At 38.9% G+C, this 26,783-nt stretch overlaps 1 long non-coding RNA gene across 2 annotated transcripts; it reads right to left on the bottom strand.

Moving 5' to 3' along the window:
* Positions 1-576: 576 nt before the first annotated feature.
* LOC149127547 (uncharacterized) lies at positions 577-26,025 on the bottom strand. Of its 2 annotated transcripts, none has more exons than XR_016231283.1 (3): positions 25,385-26,025; positions 11,353-11,418; positions 577-789 (listed from the first exon to the last, which is right to left on the bottom strand). It is a non-coding gene; the product is annotated as an uncharacterized LOC149127547 (long non-coding RNA). The 2 variants fall into 2 exon arrangements; XR_016231284.1 differs by lacking the exon at positions 577-789 and adding an exon at positions 2,831-2,940.
* Positions 26,026-26,783: the final 758 nt, after the last annotated feature.

Genomic DNA, 26,783 nt, shown 5'->3' with positions numbered 1-26,783 from the left:
AGCAACTAATCTCAATTTCTAGGTGCCACCAAAATACAAACAAGAAAAATTATGCTGATTCTTAGACTAAACTTCCTACATTTACTTCACTTTAATGAGGATATACATCATCCTTCAGTTGAAAGTGTTATTAACATGGATGATGCAAACCAGAAACAGTGTGTTAACCCATTCTCAGGATGTAGTGTGGTCCGTGTTTAGACTGATTTTTATGGTGTTGAGCCTTTCATCAGACAAAATAAAAATATTTTGTCTTTTGCTTTCTTAGGTGTAAATGCAATCTACCTTTGCTTAAAATGTTACCTTATTTTAAATAAGCCCCATGTCTAAAAGTAGAATTCAGTAGATATTATTAAAGCAACATAAATGTATTTATAATATTATACTTGTGTATTCATACAGCACCTTTAATTATCTGGCTTTCAGGTTAATGATTAATTTCATTTTGCTAATGGGCCTCTCAGGAGACAAAAAAAAAATCAATAGTATAGTTTTAATTTAGTAGCCATTCAGGTTGATAAGATTCTGTATATTTGGACTTAGCATTTAACTCTCAGTACTCATTCATAAGACAAATAAAATGCAATTTTTAAATTCTTTGAATCTGAGGTCCAGTGAGTAAGAGCATCACTTTAAACAAATTTGCTCAATCTCTGTAATGGATATTTCTTCTTCTTTCATCCTTTTCCACCACTGTGTTTTTTTCACTTTTGTCTCCATGCCAGTAGCATGGGAAACTCAGGTTGCATGCTGATATTTCACTTTTCCTTTGGGACGATGAAGACAGCACTGATGTGGTAAGAATGGGGAAAGGAAGATTTATCAGTTCAAGTTTTCAATAAAATAACAAAAAAGGTTTAATACAGACGGAAGTTTAGATCACTAGCAGAATCTGAGGACACATAATGCCAAACAACTCTTGTGAAAATTGAGAAGTTAATTGAATCGTTAAGATTTTTACTTTGCCAAAATTGAGTCATTTTGTACTCAGTATATGTATGTTGTCTTAAAAGCATGGTTTCTAAATTCTAATCCGAAAATCAGTGTGAAACCTATGCATGCAGCAGGGAAAACTATTGAAGACTATGAAATGGACAAAATGATTAGTGAGTGTCTGAACAGCTGGCACTTCCAAGTAGTCTCCATGAACTCATAGCATTTAATAGTTTTAAAATGAATTCTCTCCAGTGAAGAGACCATTGATTTACCTTCCTTCCCATGAGAAATAAAGCAAAGTTTGCATCTGTTTGCAAATTCATTTTGACATTTCTGGTTTACTCGAATCAATGTAGGACTGTGAATTCTCCTGTGAACCATTTGTAATATCTTATCAAATCCTCTATTAATGATGGGGTTAAATAAAATATTTGGTACTTTTTTCATAATTTTATGAGTGATGATTTTATCTTTTAAAAACAATCTTTAGTCAGATCTACATACATAATGTATATATATAGTCAACAAAAAGTCAGGTTACCTAAAATCCTTTTTCGTTAAGGGTTAATAAGTCATTAAACACTTTTAGAGCTTCTTGAAAATGGCAGATTGGAATAACACAATACCGGAAGTTTTCCTGTTATAAATTTACTTGAATAGCTAATATTGTGGTGCAGTGGGTTAAGCCACTTGCAATGTCTGCTTCCCATATTGGAGTACTGGCTCAAGTCCCAGATGTTTCTGACTGAGTCTTTGCTAAGGCACCTGGGAAAACAGCAGAAGATGGTCCAAGTCCTTGTACCCTTTCTACAAAGTGGGGGGTCTGATGGAGTTCCTGGCCCCTGGTTTCACCCAACCCCAGTCATCGTGGCCATTTGTGGTTTGTGGAGTGAACCAGTGGATGGAAGATTCTCTCTCTCCCTCTCTCTCTCTCTCTCTCTCTCTAAAGATTTATTTATTTATTCGAAAGTCAGAATTACACAGAGAGAGGAGAGACAGAGAGAGAGAGAGAAGCGCGCATGCGACAGAAAGACCTTCTATCTATGGTTTACTCCCCAACTGGCCACAATGGCCAAAGCTGCACCTGTCTGAAGCCAGGAGCCAGGAACATCCTCTGGGTCTCCCACATGGATGCAGGGGCCCAAGGACTTGGGCCATCCTCCACTGCCTTCCCAGGCCATAGCAGAGAGCTGGATTGTAAGTAGAGCAGCCGGGTCTCAAATCAGCACTCACATGGGACGCCAGCGTGCTTCAAGCCAGGGCGTAAACCCACTGCACCACAGCGCAGGCCCCTGGATGATTTTCTCCCTCTCTTTCTCTCTCCCTCTCTCTCTCTCTCTCTCTCTCTCTGTGTGTGTGTGTGTGTATGTATGTATGTGTGTGTGTCACTCTTTCAAATATGTAAATCTTTAAAAATTGATTTGAAAAGTAGAGACATACAGAAAGAGAGCTACATTCATTCACTTCTTTAATTGCTCACCAGAAGTCTGGAATTTACTCCAAGCCTCCCATATTGGTGGTAAGAACCAAATTACTTGAGCCATCACCACTGCCTCCCAAGGTCTGCATTAGGAAGAAATTGGAATGAGAAGACTGAACAGGGAACCAGATTCAGGCGCCCTGATACGGAACATGGGCATGTCAAGTGGCATCCTAACTATGAGGCTAAATGGCTGCTCCAGGGAGTATTCCTGGAAAGACTTTCTCTGTCACACACACACACACACACACACACACACACGAAGGATGGGATTCATAGAGAGGCATAACTTCCTCCACTCCCAAATTCACTTCTTCATCCATACTTCAAACTGCACTACCCCTATCCACTCCTTCTTCTCTCACTGCTTCTGCCACTCTCCTTTTGGGTTGTTTTCATTGCTTTGTCATTTACCGTGTATTTTAGACACAGGTCCTCTGTTTCTGACATCACCATATCTCACTCACTTTTTATAACAAATTTCTGTGAAGCATTCTCCAATGAATCTTGCAGAGAACTCTCATCTGTTGAAAACAGAGAATCAAAGCTATATATATGCATGTGCTAATTAACATAAGTTTTTCTGTCATACACATGACAACAAAAGTATTGGAAAATGCCTAGCATAGAAATATGAAAGCAGTTAAAATTTATGTAGGTCAAGAGTCACGGCTGGCGCCACAGCTCAATAGGCTAATCCTCCGCCTTGCGGCGCCAGCACACTGGGTTCTAGTCCCGGTCGGGGCGCCGGATTCTGTCCCGGTTGCTCCTCTTCCAGGCCAGCTCTCTGCTGTGGCTCGGGAGTGCAGTGGAGGATGGCCCAAGTACTTGGGCCCTGTACCCCATGGGAGACCAGGATAAGTACCTGGCTCCTGCCATCAGATCAGTGCTGGCCGTGGCGGCCATTGGAGGGTGAACCAACGGCAAAAGGAAGACCTTTCTCTCTGTCTCTCTCTCTCTCACTGTCCACTCTGTCAAAAAAAAAAAAAAAAAAAAAAAGAGTCACAACACTAATTTAGGTGGAGAACAAAAGGGCTGTAATGAGGAAGAAGTACATACAGGACTGGTATATTCTCAGTTGTGTGTTGTTGTTGTTGTTACCATATAAGGATTTTCAGAACAGCATTGAAAGGAAATGGATTTGCTTTGTGGGAATTGCTGCCGCCCTGGCCAATTCTATTCTATTCTACTTAGGAGCTGCATAGATAATAGCAGTTCAGTAGCACTTTCTTTGTTCTTTTCCAAAAATTCACCGTCTTATGTGTCTACTCATTATTCAATTATTTCACAATTATTCATCTCTTCAAAATTAAGAAGGTGATGCTTTCATAGGTAAAAAAGTACCACATGGTTTATTTTGAATATAATCTAATCAAAGAATCCGCCTCCCCACCTCCAAAAAAAAAGTACATGTGTCATGTCATCAGTACTATTTTTCTGAAAATATCTCATCGTAGAGGCATGTAACTGATCATCGAGAAAGGGCTAATGCTGCAAACCTTCCCCACCCTCTTTCCCCTTCCCCATGGCCTATTAGGCAATGTCTAGACAAGTCGCTTATTTTATTCAGTTTGCTCTAGATGCTTGCAGTACAAAATAACAATCTTCACAGGAAAAAAGAAAGTTTAACACGGGAAGAAAAAAGATCACCAGTGACACTCAGCTAATCCTACGGGGATGGCTGGTTTCTAGCATTACCTTCCTGAACTTGATGTTGCCTCTCTGTATAAATGAGTTCCACCCTGTGTATGTTTTAGTGATCTTCATATAGCCAAAGGCTGTAGTTAATAGTTAGTCACCAAGCAGAACCATAAATCTTGCCTGAGTGTGTGTGTGTGTATGTGTGTGTGTGTATGCCTGTGTGCATCTGTATGTCGGCAGTGGGGGTGGAGGTAAGAGAACAGAGCAGTCTTGTGTGGCAGGAAACAGACTAATATAAATACACACCTCTGCGTGGTTCACATCATTTACAAGGAGAGCAACATAACTGCACCACTTGCCTCTGGGGTCTGTGAAGTCACAAGGTTTTGGAGGATACAGAATGGTGAAGGGTGTGCTGCAATGAGACACAGCACCTAACCCCATAGGAACCCGGATGTTAGGTTTCCATTTCCTTTGCAATATTGAAATGGACCTGCTCTGAAGCTTTGAAAATACATTATGTGGGCTCCTGTTATTTTCACTTGTAATAGCCTACAAAGGAGCTCTCACCCATTAGAGCCACTCTCAGCATTGTCTGTGTTTTCTATTAACTTCCTAGTGCCTCACGACACCCTCTATACTCCCCACTACACAAGACACTTGTCTCCACCTTGAGGATTCCTTCTCCTGCAGGCTACTGGACATAATGGCTTGACAGCTATAATCGTACCTATTACACTTGCATTATAATTAGTAAGGTAGATGCTTTCTCCTTTACTAAGTAATTACACCCTTAAGAACAAAGATTATTATTTATGTTGACATAACGACCCTTTCACTCCATCCTGTAATTTTATAAGTAATATTCCATTGATCGGATCTAAAGCACATTAAAAGCAATTCAGCATGTTTAAAATGATTCTAAATTTTTAATAACTTCTTTGTTGAGTCTCTCCTTTGGTGTACTCCCAAACAATACTCTGTCTTCAAGGGCTTCCCTGTGAATTCAAACTAACTCGTAAGTAGCTTTTCAAGATACACATTTTCACTATCCATATTTTTGGAGGAAAAGAACAAAACAATAATCATGGAAAACATTCAAATTTAGAGACATGGCTTTAAATCCTAGCTACTATAACAGAGCAATCCTGGCTTTGTGGCAAAAATAGATTGAGATTTGTAGTTAGTAGAGTGAACTTTGACTTCACTCTTTCATGCAGTATTGACAAGTCATCTGTTGCCATTATGGGAATTGCACCTGCAGTGTTGAACACTTAAGGAAAGGTAATTTATGTTGTTTGTCCATTTCCCTTTTACTGCTGCTCCTCATTCTTATGCAGCCCTAAATCCCTCTAAAGATAGAAGAAGCAATATTGTATTCTTTTTTTTAAGACAGAGAAAGAGAGGAGACTGAGAGAGTGCTCCCATTTACTGCTTCAACCCCCAAAGGCACACAATGGTCAGGTTATTTGGAGGGAGCAGGGTGAAATTGGGAGCTGAAGGCTAGGAATCAAGCCAGGTCTCCTGCATGCACAGCAGGAACCCAATTACTTGAGATACTGAGCCACTATCATCTACCTAGGGTCTACACAGGAAGCGGGAGTCAGGAGCCACAACCAGGGATTCAGGGTAGACTCTCTGATGTGGGATGAAGGCATCCTATTCACTAGACTAAACACCTATTCCCCAATTAAAAAATATATTATTTATTTGAGAGGAAGAGTTACAGAGAAAGAGAGGGAGAGACAGAGATAAAGGTCTTCAATTTGCAGGTTCACTCTCTAGAAGACAACAATGACTGGAGCTGAGCTGATTTGAAGCCAGGAGCCAGGAGCTTCTGCTGCGTCTTCCACGTAGGTGCAGGGACCCAAGCACTTGGGCCATCTTCTACTACTTTCTCAGGTTAGAGCAAAGAGCTGGATCAGAAGAGCAGCAACCGGGACACAAATCTATGCCCAAATGGGATGTTGGAGTCGCAGGTGGAAGCTTAGCCACAGCACCCCACCCCCTCTTCCCTTTTTTGTCTCCTTTTCCATAGCATCTAGGAAGTTCTTTACACAAATTGTATAATCAATCCAGGTTACTACATACCAAGACTCTCAATTCCTCATAATATTCTTCTGTGTCCTCTCTTTTTGGTGTCACTCTTTTATCCTCCAAAGAAAATGAACTTTCCAGATCTAAACCGTCCTGCTCAGTGACTACAGATACCTATGTAATTGACATTTCTAGTCACTCAGAGTTCATAGGGTCATGTACCTCTACTAAACATGAGTGTGCTACTGACCAATACAGCTGTTTCTCACCAACATGAGAATCAGAGCTCAAACCAATGAATTAGTGTGTTATAATCTTCACACAAAATATGCATCAAAATAATAACACACTGGGACATTGTTAAATTGGGCCAGTTTTGTAGCACAGTGGGTTAAGCTACCATGCTTCCAATGCCAATCCCCTATCAGAGTGCTAATTCGTATAATATAAGTAGATACATTTGAAAATATTTTAAATTTTCCCACTTATATTTATTAGTATCATTTGATAAAGTATCCATAAATGTTTGAAAGTTTTTGTCTCTAATATTCATGTTATTCTTTCTATCTGACAGATTTTTTGTGGTTGCATCTCCTAGCCTATTGTTTAATAAATAATGAGAAAACCTTGTTCTATTACATGTATGAGCATAACGGGAGAGAGAAAATAACAGCATCATATATGTAATGGAATTTAATTCTTACAGAAACCTGAGTGGTTATTATTCCTACAGTCATTTAACAGCAGAGAAAAATGGGAGTCAGCAAGCAGACAACTGCCCATGTCATACAGCTCCCAGTGACACAGCTGGGGCACAGGCTCACCTTTCCTGCCTCCAAAGTTCATGCTTTTGCTTATGGAGCCTCCAACTTGAGGGATTAGTCTATTGTAAAAGGTGCATTCTTAAAATCTCTCTAATCATCATATTTTATCCCTAGAAAAATGTTTTAAATAATAAGCTTATGAGATATCGTACTATATTATTTCAAATATTTGTTTAAAAATATGTATGTCATGGCCGGCACCGTGGCTCACTTGGCTAATCCTCCACCTGCAGCACCAGCACCCCAGGTTCTAGTCCCAGTCGGGTGCCAGAGTCTGTCCCGGTTGCCCCTCTTCCAGTCCAGCTCTCTGCTATGGCCCGGGAGTGCAGTGAAGGATGGCCCAAGTGCTTGGGCCCTGAACCCCATGGGAGACCAGGAGGAGGCACCTGGCTCCTGGCTTCAGATCAGCGCAGCGCGCTGGCCATAGTGGCCATTTGGGGGGTGAACCAATGGAAGGAAGACCTTTTTCTCTGTCTCTCACTGTCTAACTCTGCCTGTCAAAAAAAAATGTATGTCATAACTAAGTATAACTGACAATTGGGAAATTAATACTTTTAAAGAAAATATATAAACTATCTTAAATTTTTTATTTGTGTGAAATTTTATTTGATGTTTGCCACTGGAGAATAAATTTTTGAATTTCAATCTAATAAGTAATCAATTAACAAAGATAATATATTTGTTCTTAAACCTTTAGGAAATTAAAACGTCAATATTTTACATTATTTCTGTTTCCTATTAGAATATCTCATACTCACTGTAGTTAGTTACAGGGCACAGATTATTAATATGCTTATAATAGAACCATCAACTGTTTCACTGAAGGCTTCATGAGTGTGATATTCTGGAAATTACAGATTTTAAAAGTTTCAGTCTTTACAAATTTATTTATCCATTTTCCCCAATAATCTGAGATTGGGAAATGTTTTTCTCCCTTAGTGGCAAATTATGTTTAAACATACTGAAATAGACCCTGATTCCTTAATACATCATTGTAGAAACCTTCAGTGCATGCCTTTCTGAATCTGGAGTCTTGGCAATGAAACAAAACAGCACAACAACAACAACAACAAACCACCTATTAAAAGGCACCAGCAAATCAGTTATAACAGTTTCCAAGAGAAAAACAAGTCCTCTTAATCATTTCTCCACTTTGTGATGGCTTCAATAAAGATAGGTGTTAATATCATAGTCCTCACATGATGTAACTATACCTTTTGAAAACAAAAACTGCTAGTTACTACATAATGAGGTAACCATGTTTAGTAGAATTTAACTCTATAGCATTCTTTAAAAGTACCATGTGGAATAAAATGTATAAACTCTATGGGGACATTCATCTTCTCTTTTGACTTCTTAATAAGATGAAAAGGCTCACTTCTTTTCTGTGGGGTTCACCCGTGGTAAACACATTCTGATGACCTTGACAATCTTATTTCTCACACAGCTACAAAGGAACTGTCCTCTCCAAATTGGTCATTTCATCCAGAATAGAAGACTGCTTATACCCTCAGTTAAGGGTGGTGTTTATCTGAGTAGAGAGAGTGTTCCTGCTTATAGGACTTGATGTTCTTCAAACAAGTTGAGGTGAGTAACACAGCATCTGGCCTCCATATCAAGCCACCACTTCAAAGCACATCCAGATGATACACCCATGATTTTGTGAAATCATACTTCAAGTAATAACTCACTAAAGCTATTGGTTTATCTAGACTTGCAGATTCATGCAAAGTAAGTCTTTGGTAGTGTTTCTGAAACGTGTATAATGTGAGTCAAATACATCCCCAAAGATCTGGAGGCATGCATTTTATGCTAAACAAAATGAGGTAGATGAGCATATTCACAAGCCTTGGGGACAGAGGCAGAAGCAGTAACTGCTATTAATGAGCATCTGTCATAGACACAGGAAGGCTGAACATCTGGTGTTTGGGTCTCTTAGTAAACACGTTAGAGGCTCTTATTGATTTAAATGATTTCCCAAGGTTCCTCAAGTTGTTTTTACTGTAGTTTTATTTCAGTTAAAAAAAGAAACTTGGATATAGGCCTCACAAAATACGAAAATAGTATGATTCAATAAAATGTGAGCTGTAGTAGCGTACTACATATGCATGTACGATCTGGAGTGTCAGAATATTTACCTGCAGTTCCAGAATTCCTCTAAGAAACAAGTGTTGGGACAGCTGCTTGGTTGGAAAGAAAGTAGAGTTAAAAGAATAGAAAGTCTATCACACTTTAAGGTGTTTGGGGGCATTGACAAAGGTATATTGCTGGACCAAACTTTGGCCAACCTTCTGAAACTCCCCATAGACCCATGGATACATTTCCTTGTAAAATTGAGTGTTAGCAAGGACACTTATTTTCAGTTTACCATGAATCCCCTTGGTATCTGCTCAGGTTCCTCCCCCTTCACCACCACCCTCATAATATATGACACCTGTCTTCAGCAGGCAACCTATAAGGTTGGTGCTATGCTTTGTATATTAGTGTGTGTATCACCTAATGTGTTCACATTATTGGGAGGTACTGGAACCTCTATAAAGTGGGGCCTAGTGGAGGCATTGGATCATTGAGGGCATGCCTGAAGAAGGTAGTTCTCACAAAAAGGTTGTTATAAAAACCCTGAGTTTGGGGCCATTCTCTCTGTCTCTCATTGTTTCAATCCTTTCTCTACCTGTGCCCACCATTGCCATCCATAACTCTCACCAGAGGCCAAACCAATCTTGAACTTCTACAATGGTAAACAAGTAAGCATTTTGTCCTTAAAAACTTAACTGCCTTTCATTGAAACAATCAAAATCCCCCTTTAAACATGATGTTTCCTCTTACTAGTTTTATATCCGCTGAACTCTACTTGCCCAGGCTGAATTCAGAGCTAAGCCCAATCTCTCTTCCATACTGCAAAACACCATTGCAGTGATTCATTTTCTCACAATGATGGAACTGAAAAATCTTCTTTACCATGCTGTAACAAGTATACTGGAGTATATTTTACTTGAATAAATAAGTATTGCAGACCCATTTTTTTATACTTTTGGGGAAAAGCAGATGAAAACTATAAGAGAGCTAAATATCTTCTTCAAAATTATTCGAGTGATAATAAAGTGGATAAAGTCCCAACTTTTGTTAATGTCTTTAGAATCATTATTTGCTAAGACCCTTTACATTCTATCAATTGCATTTCTCTCATATACATATATTATATTATATATATAAAGGAATATAATTCATCCATAAAAAAGAATAAAATCTTGACATTTGCAACAAAATGAAATAAGATCACTATGCAAAATAAAATAAGCCATACATAAAAAAACTCATGCATTTCCCCTCATATGTAGAAATTTATATATATATACATATATATATATACACACACACAGACCATAAGAAATGTGTAAATGTCATATTATCTGGTATATGGTCATAAACATTGCATTTACTTAGTCATACCCTACACATAATATTAAACCCTCTTTCATCACTTTAAACAAAAATGTCCATGTTGGACTCAGTTCCTGCTAAGTGTCAGGTTTTCTCTAACACAGGACTCCTTGGACAGAATTGCCCCAAACCAAAACACTAATTACATGTTTTAGCTGATGAATACAATCATACTTTAGGTCCCAATTTAACCGTGTTTTTCTCTTCTAGCTCACTAGATCAGATACCCTCTCCTGCTATGAAATCCTATGCTTCTTTCCCCCTTTGCATTTTAATATAAAAACTTGTATGATTATGTAATTCTCCAACCAATGGACTTTGAGCTTCAGGAAGAGAGGTGCCATTGTTCTAAAATCCCTTTAATATGTGGACTGATTACAATGGAGTTACACATAAGAAATGGCTTTATCATTTTTCCTCTTACTGCCTTAAAACACCTCTGGTCTCTTCCAAGGCTTGAATGGAATCCTTTGCCATACATTTCAGTTATAAGAACAAGTATTATTTTATCAATGAACACCCTTTGGTCCCAACAGTTGCATTTCAGATCCCATGAGCAAGACACAGCTTCTGCCATCTACCTGTGCAGCTCTGACCTTGGCTCAGGGACTGAAAGGTGAACGTGGCCTCTTCTTTTCTCTTTTTCTTTTCTGCCCTCACTCATGCTGGGCCTCAGGGTCTCATTTCTTCCTGCAGTGTAGTTTGAGAAAATTGGAGAAGTAGTCTTCATGGTTCACTTTGCTATCATCTGAGCACTCTGTGGCAGGTTGCAAAAGTGAATTCTTTCACAGATGGTACATGAGTCCTTCTAAGGCTCTTGTGCATACTTGTATGTTTCATGGTTCCATGTCATTCCCGCCCCCTTGTAACACACCTGAGAAGCTCTCATTGGTGGAGTCCTTTGTCTCCAACAAGATAGACAGGATGCTGTCGGGATGGTTTGAGTCTGACCATTTATGTAGCAGTATACCCTGGCCAGTGTGAGACTCTTACCTCCTTGCCATATGTGGGTGCAGTCTGTTTGTACTTCACTGTATTCGTCTTATCCCGCCTGTGGACCTAGAAAATAAATAACACCAGATGGTTTGTTCACAACTATTCTGCAATTCGGGAAATGGGTAACAAGCATTATCTTAATATGCTATTGCCTGGTAGCTCCACAGTGGCCTGATGAGTCTGCTGTTTAGAGTATAGCCAATGGAGAGGTAGGTTACATGCTGCATTTCTGGAGCTCTCCTCACTGGCATCAAAGTGGCAGCTGGAAAAAGAAAGGAAAAAGCACAGAAATCCAACTAGCCTTACTATTCTCTGCCTAAGTGAGTCACCCTTTCACATTTCTAGTCTTTCTTACACCATGTAGACATGAGTGAACTGCAGGCGCTACTTTCTTAGGTTCGACTTGTATGTAAACAGAATCTCTAGTCACAGTTTAGAAGATCTTACTCTTATGGTTCTCAGTTTTGATATATCAATCAAGTTACTCAGGTATTAGAAATATCCCATTTAAAGCAGAGAGGCAACATTGCACAATGGGATCCCATCAATGAAGGACAAAATCATATTTCATTGTTTGACCTTGGACATATGACTGTGCAATTCACTCAACCTGTCTGTACCTTCTTTTGTTCACCAGCAAAAAGGAGATGGCAGCAAGAGTCACATAGTAGAGTCTTACAGAATCGTGATAATTTAGCAAATTTACTATATGTAGGGGTCAGAGCAACACTGCAAATAGTGTTAGCTATTGCATTGTCTCTACTGTTTTTCATTATTTTCCCTAAATCATGATTCATAGTAGGCCCTTGGTGAGTATGTACTGAATGAATGTCTTCACTAATGTGTACAAGACATACGTCCTAGTCAAATGACATCACTAATCAAAATCAAATATATTTTAGAAGTTAGAGATGCAAAATTAGGTGTAGAATATACTAATAATGTATTTTATTAGGAAAAGGTAAAGATATTTAGGTTTCCGGCCATACATATCAATTTGCAACCAAATCACAACACTCTAAGAAGTGTAACACATAAGAACCAAAATTAATAAAGATTTTTTAGGAAGATAAGTAAGTCCAAGAGTGGTGAAAATGCAAGTAGGTACACATGTTCCATTGGTTCATGGATGTTGTGTTGCATGGACATTAGTGAAGAAACTGATTTTATGATTAGCCACCTCTAGGAATGGTGCCATCACATTCCAAATATCATATTTTTCATTGTAGACCAGCTTGTAACTCAGCCCTGACAAGCCATTCACTCCAGTATTTGGTTACGATAAGGCATTTAGTTGCAACTGCTAAGAGTTCATGTCATTCTGGTTGTTGAAATTTTAAATATTACTCTCTTCTTGTAAGATACTCTTTTCTTCAGATATTAATTTATTCATTTAATTAAAAACAAGAAATAGTAATACAGTTATCAGAAAAATAAGAAGCCTCTCTTTATTCTCAACTTGTATCCTGATAAAATTGTCATAGATTTGGATTTACCTCACGGAAGTAAAACTATACAGTTTTTACATTTTTTTAATGTCTAGAAAGTTGGGCTTGATATTTATCTATATAATCAAATACAAGCATACACATTTTTCCCATTTAATCACAGCCTATGAAGTAATGTTTTAGAAAGTAGAAAATTACATACATATTTTATTTTAATTGCATTTTAAAATCAACTTAGCAATAGAGAAAATAGTAAGTCTCTTTTTATAGGAAAATATAAAATCTAGATCATACAGATTACTTTTAAAATAAAACAAAGTGCTGTCTAACAATGTGTAGATAGCATTTAGTTGGTTTCCTCTTTAAAACACAATTAACATTCCACAGATAACATCAATAACACCAACATCAAGACATTGAGCAAGCATTACAACCTAGAACTGTGTGGCCGTTGGTTTTCGGAAGAGTTGTCATCTCTGCTGGTGCCCTGGCTCACTTGGTTAATCTCCACCTGCAGTGCCGGCATGCCTTATGGGCGGTGGTTCTAGTCCCGGCTGCTGCTCTTCCAGTCCAGCTCTCTGCTGTGGCCCAGGAAGGCAGTGGAGGATGGCCCAAGTGCTTGGGCCCCTGTACCCACATGGGAGACCAGGAAGAAGCACCTGGCTCCTGGCTTCGGATCGGCGCAGCGCCTGCCATAGCGGCCATTTGGAGAGTAAACCAATGGAAGGAAGACCTTTCTCTCTGTCTCTCTCTCTCTCTCTCTCTCTCACTGTCTATAACTCTACCTGTCAAATAAAAAAAAAAAAAAAAAAGAGTTGTCATCTAAAAAAATTTTTTCATGGTGCTCTTTTAGTTGCATTTTCAGTTCTCCCTACATGGAGTACTAGTTTTACCATTAGATAATATTTATACTATAGAAACAAAAATTTTTATAAAGTTTTATGATATTCTCTATGGTTTTTGGAATTTTTACACTATCATAAGAATATAATACAGAACTGTTACACACATATCAGAGTTCTCATAGAAAAATTGAATTATCTAATTTTAGACCTATTTAAAACCCAGGTGAACTAGGAAGTAAGAATATTTATTAACCAATAAACATCAGAAATAGATGGCCTTGTTTATTGACATGTAGCCAAGTTAGAACTGAATAGAACAAAGCCACAGGTATCCTGGATACAAGCTTGATAGGAACTAGCTAAGGAAGTGATTCATCTTCGACTTTATATTTGAATTTATACAGTTATAAAAGGAAGCATTTTATGAGTGTGTAATTAACTTTTATCTAGAGTTATACTCTGACATCTCCTAAATCCAAAAAAATATGTTTCACTGGTCCATTTTCCTGAACTTAATACTGGTATTTGGCTGAATTTTTTACTTAATGTTTTTAAGATTTACTTTATTTATTTGAAAGGCAGAGTGAGAAACAGAGAGAGAGAGAGAGAAAACTGCCCAGGGTTGGCCAGGCAAAAGTCAGAAGAACAGGATTGGGCGATTGGATTCTGGTCTCCCACATGAGCGGCGGAGGCCCAAGCACTTGGAATATATTCTGTTGCCTTCCCAGATACATTAACAGGGTGCTGGATTAGAAGTGGAGCAACCAGAATTCGAACTGGTGTTCTGATATAGGATGATGCATCGCATGCAAGTGACGGTATAAGCTACTGCGGGACAACCGTGGCCCTGGTATTTGACTATTTTGGATTTTATGTTACAAATTTTCTTTAGGTAACTTATTAAAAAATTGTTTTATGTAAACATATGACTTCACTTTTACATATCTCTAAAAAAGAGCACAAAGGATATCTCTTTTGAAATTTAGTAAAATATATTATTTAATAAAATTAAAGGATACATGAATTTTTACATCCATAGAAAATATATCACACAAAAACATTCAACTTTCCAATAGCTACTATTAGTCTGATTGTCCACTGGTGAAAACATTACAAAAATCAGTGTAAAATGTGGAAATAATCTGAAATATCACAGCATTCTCTGGAAGGGAAGTAAAAGGTAGTTGGGGATACAGGGGTCAGGGAAAAGGGAGGAAAATTGCTACATGAATATGGGTCATTATTTGGGAAGTTTTACTGCACAAAGTTCATAAGCTACAAAGCAATTGCATCATTTTATAGTTTAAAAAAATGGAAAGAACAGCAAAGTTATCCAAAAAATTATCTTGCTATACTTGTCTAGACGGGAAATAGCAAATTCAAGAACTGCAAGACTGGCCCTTCATCAAATGATAAATTATAAAGGGAGTTCACAAATTAGGTCTTGAAGAGTCTGCAATTGCATAAATGTTTTGGGGCAGAAATGGTGTCAAAATGCTTTATTGGTTGACCAAAATGTCTACTCAAGAGTTAAGAGGATCAAAATGCTACTGAGAAACTTTGATTTGTGGGCTTATGGTTGATTAAGAAAACATCAGAAAATAGAGGGAGATTTCCTGGAAATGAGTATCCCTGCAAGCCCTATTTGTATCAAATTAAAAACAAAAAAGGACTGTAAGCCCCTACAACTGCCTCCCCAACTGCAAAAAATGCTGCTGTGAGTTGAGCTAAATTATTTTGTAGCTGCTGAATAAAATGGGACTCATGTGCAGAAGATTTAAATGTCATGGCTTTAACTGTTATCTATTGCCTTGGATAACTCATTTAAACTCTTTGAGTCACTTTTATACTATCTTAAAAATGGTTAAGTAATATAATATTTATGAAATTTCTCTTTTAAAAAGTTTACTTCTTTATTTGAATGGCAGAGATGCAGAGAGAGAGAGAGAGAGAGAGAGAGAGAGCGAGCTGCCATTTAGTGGTTCACTCCCCAAATGGTTGCAACAGCCAGAGCTGGACCAGGTAGAAGCCAGGAGCCTGGAACCCCATCCAGGTCTCCCATATGGATGGCAGGGATCCAAGCACTCATGCTATCTTCCACAGCTTACCCAGGCACATTAGTAGGGAGCTGCATTGGAAGCAGAGCAGCTGGGATTTGAACTGGTACTTATACGAGATGCCACTGTCAATCTGCTGAGCCACAATGCGGGCACCCATGAAATGTCAGTTGAATGCTGTGAGTGTAAGGAATTGGCCTTATTTTTACATTAGCTTAATTAGGATGGGGTTTGTGGTGGATCCGCATGAACACATCCTGATGTTGGCATCTCAGGTGGTGTCCTCAACTCTGTAGCAGCAGCATCACCTGAAAGCTCGTCAGAATCTCAGCCCCTTTCCCAGGATGCTGGAGGGGTTGGGGCCACAGGAAGTTTTGAGAAGCGCTGTTTCAACATCTTCATGTTAGTAGGAAGACTGCTTCTTTCTTTTCTTTTTTTTTTTTTTTTTTTTTTTTTGACAGGCAGAGTGGATAGTGAGAGAGAGAGAGACAGAGAGAAAGGTCTTCCTTTGCTGTTGGTTCACCCTCCAAATGGCCACCACGGCTGGCGCGCTGCAGCCGGTGCACTGCGATGATCCGAAGGCAGGAGCCAGGTGCTTCTCCTGGTCTCCCATGGGGTGCAGGGCCCAAGCACTTGGGCCATCCTCCACTGCCTTCCCAGGCCACAGCAGAGAGCTGGCCTGGAAGAGGGGCAACCGGGACAGAATCCGGCGCCCGGACTGGGACTAGAACCCGGTGTGCCGGAGCCGCTAGGTGGAGAATTAGCCTATTGAGCCGCGGCGCCGGCCATGACTGCTTCTTTCAATCACTCATTTGTCTTGCAGGTGGGATTTCAGGTGGTGTCATCCATCCAGTGCATGTGGCCTCTCTCAGAGGCATGCTCTTTCTTTAGTTAGTGTTCCCAATATATGTTAGTTTAATACGTTAGCATCGCACATACTACTCTTTCAGATCCCTGAGTTAGTCACACCTATTCCTAAGCTTAGGCCACCATAAGGGTTAAATCTCTAAAGAGAATTAAAGCAAAACAAGCACAGGACAGAATGAGGACCGGGACACATTGCAATAGACAGTACAACCTTTTCCAAACACGGCTTCTCAAAGTCAAAATAAAGACAGAAACAGAACACACAAAGAAACAGTAAAGACCTTCCAGGAGCCAGAAGCTTCAGGATGAGGCAATCATTTTAAATGTTGAGCTTTAGTTGGCAGCAATTAAGTGTTCCAATTAGTAGAAGTTTAACACTACTTTAAAGTAGAAGACTGTCTTATTTCATAATTGGGTGAAAACTATGTTTTATTTTTTGAGAAACAAAACTGGACCTCTTTGAGAGATTTTAGCCAAAACATTTTTCTGGGTGAGAAATAATGCTTTTACTTATTCCATAACATTGCTCTTCCTGTTTGTTTTCTTCTGCAGTTTATTGCTTTTTTTTTTTGCTATTAGATTTTTTATTCTCATATTGATGCATAAACACTTCCTGAAATAAGAAATGACTCATTATACCACACTAAATAAGATAATACAAGCTTTGGACTGCCTTCCTCTCTTTCTCCTCCTCTTCCCACCATCCCATGCTACCTCCTTTTTAGATCTTCCTTGCTTTTTTTAAGGCTAATTTAAAAAGTGATAAGAAGTAATTGTTGTAAGGAATCAGGTGGTATACAGAGTATAAAATATATATTATTCCAAGAGCTTTACAAGAATCTATTATTTTTGTTTTTAGAGGTTTATTTATTTGAATGGTAGAATTACAGAGAGAGACAGAGAAAAAAGAGAGATCTTCCATCTGCTGGTTCACTCCCCAAATGGGCATAGCAGCCAGTGTTGGGCCAGACTGAAGTCAAGAGCCAGGAGCTTCATCAGGGTCTCCTACATGGGTGCAGGGGCACAAGAATTTGGACTGCCTTCTACTGCATTCCCAGGTGCATTATCAGGGAGCTGGATAAGAAGAGGAGCAGCTAGGACTAAAAGTGTCACCTGTATGGGATGCTGGCATGGCAGGAAGCAGCTTAACCTACAAAACGTGGGCCCCAGGAATTCATTCTTCTCCTTTGATAAAATAGGCAGATGTTCCTTGTTAGATTAACTATTTTGAGATGAATAACTAACTAAATAAAGTTGTTATCAAACAAATTATATAGAATTCTTCAGAGTAAGATTAAAAGAGCACTGCTAATTTCAAGTGGCAAAAGACACTGAATGACTTTCCATGCAGCATCTTGGGCAATGATCAAAGGAAAGAATAATGAGGACTCTAAAGAACATGTTTAGCCCTGCTTCGGCAACATGGAGCTCATCCTTAACCAAATGTGCTCCTGCATTTGGAATGAGAGTACTTCATTGACCTAACCTGTTTCCTCATGTGCTGTGTAGAGCCTGTTCCCACATCTGAAATGATCTGTCATGGCATCCTCAGAAATAGTTAGGAAATTAGACTCTAAAGTAAAAGCAAAATTATTGCTCTAATCTTGTAAGATAATAGCTATTAGAATCACAAAGAACATGGGATTTATTTAAGATAATAAAGTTCATATATATTAATGACGATATACAATCTCTCACTATGTGAGTCTGCTTTATATTCTATCTGCTCTTAGACTTCTACACACAGGGCTTTAAACAAAAACTCCATTAAGGGAGAAATTGTAAAACAAAATTATAACATATTTTTGCTATGATAAGTACATTTTGGCTCATAAACAACATTGAGTCAATCATACAGAAAATACTACAGTGTTTAAGAAAGGAAAGAGATCAAACAAAGTTTAAAGATTGGATTAATACTATTCTCAGTTTTCAAAACAACTAAAATAGCAATAGCTATTTAACGAGAAAAATATCAAGTCATATCCCTAAATATAAATATGACAATCGCTTCTCGGCAAGTTCCATGATTCATCATGTTTAACTACGTACATTATCTTAAGAGTTCACCTAGTGAAAAATTAATGGCTAACTGATTAAAATAAAAATAAATCAATTTCAAAAACAAAGAGCAATCTCTAATTGAAATTCTTTGGGAAACTTGACTTCTACTTAGCTTATTCACTAAATATGTGCTGTAGTTTTGATGAATGAATTAAACAAAGAATAAATAAAGCCAGTGAGACAAAAACATTTATTTGAGAATTCTTTGCTTATCTTAAAGAATTTAAAACAAACAATATCTATACGTGACTTGTGTCATTTTTTGACTATTTCATATGATTTTTGAAAACTAAACCACGGTGAGACATGCTGAAATAACTTGGAATTGAATATATGCACAATCAATTCCTAAAATTTAATAATGGTTTTAAATCATAGATATGACCTATGTGATAAAGTAAATAGAAACCAACAATCTTCATTCTTGAAAATGCCACATTTCTATCTTCTTATTCTTTGGAAAATTTTAATATGAAATTTTGATTTGTTAATGTGTCAAAAAGATGCATATGAGTAATTTTTATGATGGAAAATGCTAGAAATATATATTTAGTGTTTTTAAAATGTCTCATTATGCTCAACTCCGTTTTACAAACAGATTTAAAAGTAATTATGATTGAAAAAAAAGTTTGTATACAACATATGTCGTACTTTCTGCCTATTGCCTACCAGCCACTCCATATCTCTTCCTCAGTCTCCATGGAGATGGGTAGACGCCATAAGGAATCATATTTTATGCTTGCCAAGCTTGTTTACACAACTACAAATGAAATCAAATTAAAAAAGAATAGAGAAGTCACTCTGAATCTGTTACCAATTTTGCATGAGGCAATTTGTCTGATATTTCATAAGAATTGTTTTATTTAGGTCAAACATTTCTATAAAAATTATGGCATAACCCATAGTACATTTACTTGACAAATACAGAATAAGTTTAACATATTTCAAAAGAAATGTTTACAAATCTTTCCATTTTAACTTTGCCAAAAAAGCCACCTTGAGTTAAATTAAAAAATATTTTCCTCGGAATTTAAGATGTAGGAGTAAAAAGAGACTATAATACAAAAAAATTTTAATCTACAATGCATGTATTTCTAAAATTTTGAAATCTGATACAATACAACCTCCCATGAATTACTTTATCATTTATATCAGAAACCTTACAAACTATATAGATTGCTGTTGGCCTTTAAAATGTGTTTACTTGTTAATTTTTTATAAATATAGAGACAGAGAGAGAGAGACAGAGAGATCTTCCATCTGCTGGGGACTCCAGAAAGTCAGGGCTAGGCCAGGCTGAAACCAGGAGCCAGGAACTCAATCTGGGTTTCCCAGATAAATGACAGGGGTCCAAGTATGTCAGCATTAGCAACAAGCTGGAATTGGGATCAGAGTCAGACTGAAATATCATATGCTGGTAGGGGATGCTGGTGTCCCAAGCAGCAGCTTAACTAAATACAGGTACCCCATTGCTGCTGTCTTATCATTTACAAAACATTTCTGAAAAGCATCACTTTGTGAGTAGGAGCCTTGAGAAGTGTGCAAAATTATGTTGAATTATATTATAATAGTGTGAAAATTATCCTAAAAATACTTTTCTGAAAATAAACTATAATTATGCATGAATATGTATGTATGTAAAGTATAAACACACACACACACTGGTTATGTCATGATTCATATCAAGTGATACACTGAGTCTATTTTTCAAATGTTGACTTCTATGGCAATAAGAAAGAAACAATCCCATCAGGATCCTAAGAATGTGTGCACCACAGGAAAGCCAACTTAATATTAGTTTACAATAAAATAATTTGTTATTGCATTTTCTGATTCTAGTTTTCATCAACTGAAAAAATAAGAAAAAATTAAATTAAAAATTGACACTAAAGATTTTCCACATAATCTTCACATAAAATTGGTACAATATTTTAACTGGTTTAAAGTAAACTTCTTTCGTTTTTCAATCTTACATTTTAGTTGTAAAACAAAATCTGTCAACTCTATAGTGCTTGCGTGACCATATTTCTCATCCATGATATTACTTTAAATTAACATTTAATTTCTGAATTTAAAGGAGGTTTTTTAAGCAGGTGCATTTTGTTTCAAAATTTGCATTAAAGGTGACTTCACAATCTGAAATTTTTATCATCTATAAAATGGTTCCAACTCTACAAGACATGGCATCATATCTACATATGAGCTTTTTAAAGATCTCCTTCAGGAAATATAGTTTATTATATTTTGCTAGGAAGTCTGGTGGTACATCCAATGATATCACAATGGTATCCAATGTTACAAACTTTGTCTAATGATTCTTATAATTTATGAATACTCATGAGTGTGGGTAAACATTTTACCTAAAAATTTATCACTCTATATCTCATGGAATAATTCAGATGTTTCTCTACTCTTTTGCTTTTAGCATCCTGTACCTCCAGAAGCTTAGGAGAGTTAAAGATAAAAACATAACTGAGGGAAAAAAGCAATATCAACAGATTGAAACATACCAGTAGTCCAATTTCAAAATGAGTACAGGATGGGACTGGTGCAGTGGCATAGTGGGTGAGTCACCACCTGCAAAACTGGCATTCCCAAATGGGTTCTTTTTTTTATTTTTAATTTTTTGACAGGCAGAGTGGATAGTGAGAAACAGAGAGAAAGGTCTTCCTTTGCCATTGGTTCACCCTGCAATTGCTGCTGCGGCCGGCGCACCGCGCTGATCAGATGGCAGGAGCCAGGTGCTTATCCTGGTCTCCCATGGGGTGCAGGGCCCAAGCACTTGGGCCATCCTCCACTGCACTCCCGAGCCACAGCAGAGAGCTGGCCTGGAAGAGGGGCAACCGGGACAGAATCTGGCGCCCCGACAGGGACTAGAACCCGGTGTGCTCGCACCGCAAGGCGGAGGATTAGCCTACTGAGCCATGGCACCGGCCCAAATGGGTTCTTGTCTCAGTTGCTCCACCTCCAATTCAGCTTCCTACTAATGGCCTGGGAAAGCAGTGGAAGATGGCTCAAGTGATTGGGTTCCTGCAGTCATGTGGGAGACTCAGGTGAAGCTCCTGCTTCCTGATTTCAGCCTGGCCCAGTCCTGGCCATTGCGGCCATCTGAGGAGTGAACCAATAGATGGAAGATCTCTCTTTCTGTCTCTGCCTCTCTTTCTGTAACTCTGACTTTCAAACAAATAAATCTTTAAAAAATAAACAAAATATGTACAGGAAGTCTATTGTACTCAGGTATTTTTCCTCTAATAAAGCAATAAATTATATTTATTCTGTGCTCTCTGATTGCAGCTGTCTCCCTACTTTCTTTGCTTATGTTTCCTCTCCCTTTTTCTTAGGAATAGTTACAAGGAAGAGAGATTTGATCATTCTCAAGCTGTCACTTTAATCATGGCACCCTTTCTTGTCTTTTCAGCAAACCTGCTAACATCAGCTGACAAGGAAAGAACAATAGATAGGGAACTCCACACCATGGTCTCTGCAGCGAGAAGGCAGGGGAGACACCATTCTGGAAAATTAAATTGCAAATAATTCAACCTCATCATGTTTGTTAATCGGAGAAAAAAGATGGCTTTTGATTCTGACGTGGTTAAGGATGCCGCTTTATGACATAATCAAATAGGAAAATAACCGGTATCTGAGTAGTTGTTGACAGTAAAGCGCTGGCTGTCCAAGTGTGGAATTCCCCCCAAGACACAACTGTCATTGTGACACCAATTCCAGTCACCGGATTTTATGATGGGAGAGACAGACGCTCTGGCTGCCAAAAATTCAGTCCCCTTCTCCACCCTCCCATCCACACCACACACAGAGTCTAAAGTGAAAAAGAAATAAAGAATAGAAAATGCATGGGGGAGGGGTTAGGTAGATCAGTCATGTGTCTCCTCTCTCTCTCTCTCTCTCTCTCTCTCTCTCTCTCCCCCCTCTTCAGCAGCTATCAGGAGCAAATATCCCATTCTGACCCAGAAAACAATTATAGCCAAGAACAAAAGTTATCTATCATTTATCTCCCAGGGACATGCAGAGACTTATACTTGGTGCTGTTTGCCCCTTCAGATCAAAGTCAGGCTTTCACTACCTTCTCAACACTCATCCATCAGAGCTGTGTAATATCTTCCCACCAATACTGAGCAAACGCCACGTCTATCCCTCAGGAATTAAAGAGAAGAAAAGGATCAGAAAGGAAAGAAAGGTGAATTGTTGATGGACAAAGACTGATGAAGGTTAAAATTTGATTCTGAGTTAGATATGATGTTTGATCTCAAAGCCTTTAATAATTCTTTCATGATGCAAATACCCAGGGGCTACTTTATTTGACTGCATTTAACTTTGATGTATTATGTGAACTTAGAAACACTTAATCTCCCTTTCGTCCTCCAAGACAATCAATACCATAAACCGCTGGTTCGTGTATTTCAGGAGGGCAACGATTCCCTATAGTTTTAAAATACATTTGAATATGTTTTTCTTACTAATGTTTGACTTGAAGTTTCATGCATCTTTCAGCTTAGATGCAATCAGAGAGCAGAGGTATAATTTGAAATTCAAGTGCTCTTAGCTAGAGTTTGATGTGCTTTTAGATTTTGTAACCAGGTGCTGTGATAAAATAAAAGTAACTAAAGTGTTGTATTCATATATCAAGACATATTTGAAAGAGATTTCTGAATAAAATATTTGTATTGGTTTTCCTCAATGATGTAAAACTTGACATACTGTCATAGATTTTATCTTTAACTAGCTGCTTACCCCCATGTAGAAGAAGCTATTTTTCAATTACTTTTCATCTCATGTAAGTTTAGTGTAATTGGTAAACTAAGTTCTGACAGCCATTTATATGTAAGTACATTACATAGACTAGTTTTCCTTCTCTCAATGAGATTATAACAAATACTTTTCCTATTAAAGACAAGAAAACTGAGATTCAGAGTAAATTTACAGGGTATGGATTACTTGGCACATGAGAGGACAACCTGTCAAACTGTAACTTTTTCAGCAAAAGCCTCTTGCACCATGCTGCCTTTCAAGAAACCAGATGTTCCTGTGACTTTTGTGAAACTTACAAATAAAGATGGATCCCAGACTGGATAAATAAGTACTAGGTTTTTGCCACTTACCCACCACAAGTATGGACTTCTCAAGTAGTCATTAAAATAAAAACCTTAACAAAGACAGAAACACTGGTCACTACACACCTTGTCTAATCGTTAAAAATACTTTAGTAACTGAAAACATGCTTTGATCCTAGCTAGGAATTTGTAGCTGTGAGACACAAAAATCAAATGACACTTGGTTGCTGATGAACATAGAGTCACCAACTTATAAAAAGAATATTTTCTCCAACCCAATGCAGCAAATGTGTTACATTAAGTTTCTCCTGGAAACAAAGCGACCCTGACATTCATGTTGACCTTGAGACTCAGCGATAGTTCAGGATGGCAGTCTGGCAATTTTCTAGGCAGATTGGCCAGCACGAAAAGGAAGGAGGTGGAGCCAGTGCTGTGGCATAGTCAGCTAAGCCTCTGCCCAAGGTGTCAGCATCCCATATGGGTATCAGTTCATGTCCCAGCCAATCCTTTTATGATTCAACTCTGCTATGGCCTAGGAACATCTGTCCCACTGGCTAACATCTTGACCTCAGATCTCTAGCCTCTCAAAGAGTGAGAACAAATTCCTTTCACTTAAATGACCCCTAATGGTACTTTATAATGGTAGCCTTAGCAAATTAATAAAATTATGAAATGTTTCAACATTTAGAAGACCTACAAATCTCAGTGAATCAATATTTTCTAGTAAGTCACACTAAAATTGTAAGACAGAGAGGGGTCATTAATGTAATAGAGTGTGAAATGTTCATTGATTCCGTGGTAGTTTAGTTTCTCCATTGTCCTTCAATGAAGCTTCAGCTATATTGCAAGTAAAATTTAGGAAAACACCATGGCAGCCATTTGGGGCGTGAACCAACGGAAGGAAGACCTTTCTCCCTGTCTCTCTCTCTCACTGTCTAACTCTGCCTGTCAAAAAACAACAACAACAACAACAACACCATGTATTGAATTTTTAAGTGGTACCCAGAAAGAACATCCAGATCCAACATAGCTCCATAAAAAAGGACATCAAAGGAAGAATGGTGTTTCCAGGAGACTGAGGGAAAATCCCAGTAAAGAAGTTATTGAGGGGTTGGGGAAACAGAGCTGTGGCGTAGTAGGTTAAGCCTCCACCTGCAGTGCTGGCACCCCATATGGGCTCCGGTTCAAGTCCTGACTGCTCCACTTCTGATCCAGCTCCCTGTTGATGCATCTGAGAAAGCAGTGGAAGATAGCCTGACTTTCTGGGCCTGCACTCAAGTGCTGACTTGGCCTGACCAAGAAAATCTGTGAGCAAGATTCCACTTTTGACGGGGTGACTGACAAACCCATCTTAGACTGCTGTGCCTGCGGAACTGCCAAGTACAGACCCGCATTTTATGGGAACTGGTCTGAGAAAATGCACCCAAAGGATTACCCTCGTCGGGCCAATCACTAGTCTACGATCATTGGCAGATCCCACTCCAAGAATTACGTGCTGTGGGAGTATGGAGAATGTGCCAGTGAAGGTGTCAAACAAGTTGCAGAACTGGGTTCCCCTGTGAAAATGGAGGAAGAAATTCGACAACGGCTTGCACTGAGCACAACTACAGTGGCCACATTGTTGGGATGCCGTGTCTCTGGTCTCCTGAAAGTCAAAGCAATGATTAATATTTTCTTACTGTGATCCTTGAGAGGGATGGATGGCTTGGGTGATGTTCCAACTTTCTCAGCTGTCGCTCCCCGTCTTCGTGGAGGAACGACACAGGACCCTGCGCTGTTCTTTTTGTCTGCTCGGCCCTCCCCGGGTTTGCTGCTGGTTCTTCCCGGGTTGGCTACTGACCCTTCCACCTCCGTGCCACTTTCCCCACTTCCGCGGGGGAGCGGCACACCGCCGGCTGGCTCTCTCGGGGGCTGCTCAGATGTTCCTTCAGATAGATGTTCCTGGTGCATGTTGTCTCTCTCCTCCTTTATAGTCCTCTTCCACCAATCCCAACTCTGCTACCCACACGCCGAGTACGCTGCTCTCCTCCAATCAGGAGCAGGTCCTGCTGTTTATTGGTTGAACTGGAGGCAGCTGTGTAGAAGCTGTTACTCCCTTCTCAGCGCCATATTGTGGGAGAGCAGATGCATAGAATAAGTCTTAATTTCAGTAACAGTCTAGTCCGAGTTGCTCCCCACACTCAGCCAAATTGCTATTTCTGAAAATAAATGCTTGTGCGTTGGCATGTGAAAAAAAAAAATGAAGCTCCTAGTTCTTGAGTTCGGTCTGGTTCAACCCTGGCTGTTACAACCATTTGGGGACTGTACCAGCAGATGGAAAATCTCTCTCTCTCTCTCTCTTTCTGGATTTCCCTTTCTCTTTCTCTCTAAATCTGCCTTCAAAATAAAATAAAATAAATCTTAAAAAAAAAAAAAGAATTGATGGGAACTTGAAAAGCACAGAGACTCAGAAAACAGCAGAGAACAAAGCACACTGCAGCTGCTGTCCTGGCTCCTCAGCTGGCAGCGGGGAGGGGCACCCTCTTCCCAGGGAGAGGAAAGCAGGAAGCTCCAGGTCCCCACCATCACTGCAGATGGGCATCCCCAACTACAGAAGCATTCCACAATCCTCACTGGCTTTAAATCCAGTCTATCCATGCCAGTGTATTGTCTCAGCAGGCTAAGCCTCCTGCGTTGCCAGCATCCCATATGAGCACAGCCCAAGTCCTGATTTCCCCACTTTCTATCAAGCTCCCTACTAATGTTCCTGTTTCGAATTGGTCCAGCTCTGGTCATTTTGACTATTTGGAAAGTGAACCAGTGGATGGAAGATCTCTCTCCATCTCTTCCTCGTTGTCACTCAGTCTTTCAAATAAATAAATACATTAAATAAATAAATAAATCTTAAAAAAAATCTATTCTAGAAAACTGACTGCAGTCCAAGAGATGACTTTGCTCCAAAAACAAAGCCTACTTGGCCTCCCTCAGTCCCCAAAGCCCTAGACCCAAGCTACTTGCAGCACAGCCACAGCTGAATTCCATTCTGTAACTGTGCACGGCAAGCAGCCCTGGTGACAGACACCAGAAGCCTCTTGCTGC

This window comes from Oryctolagus cuniculus, chromosome 3 (assembly GCF_051225735.1).
Source record: "Oryctolagus cuniculus isolate XC-2025 breed Fujian yellow rabbit chromosome 3, ASM5122573v1, whole genome shotgun sequence".
NCBI classification, from domain to species: Eukaryota; Metazoa; Chordata; class Mammalia; order Lagomorpha; family Leporidae; genus Oryctolagus; species Oryctolagus cuniculus.
The sequence above is the reverse complement of the archived record's forward strand: the minus strand, read 5'-3'. Positions and strand labels throughout refer to the sequence as shown.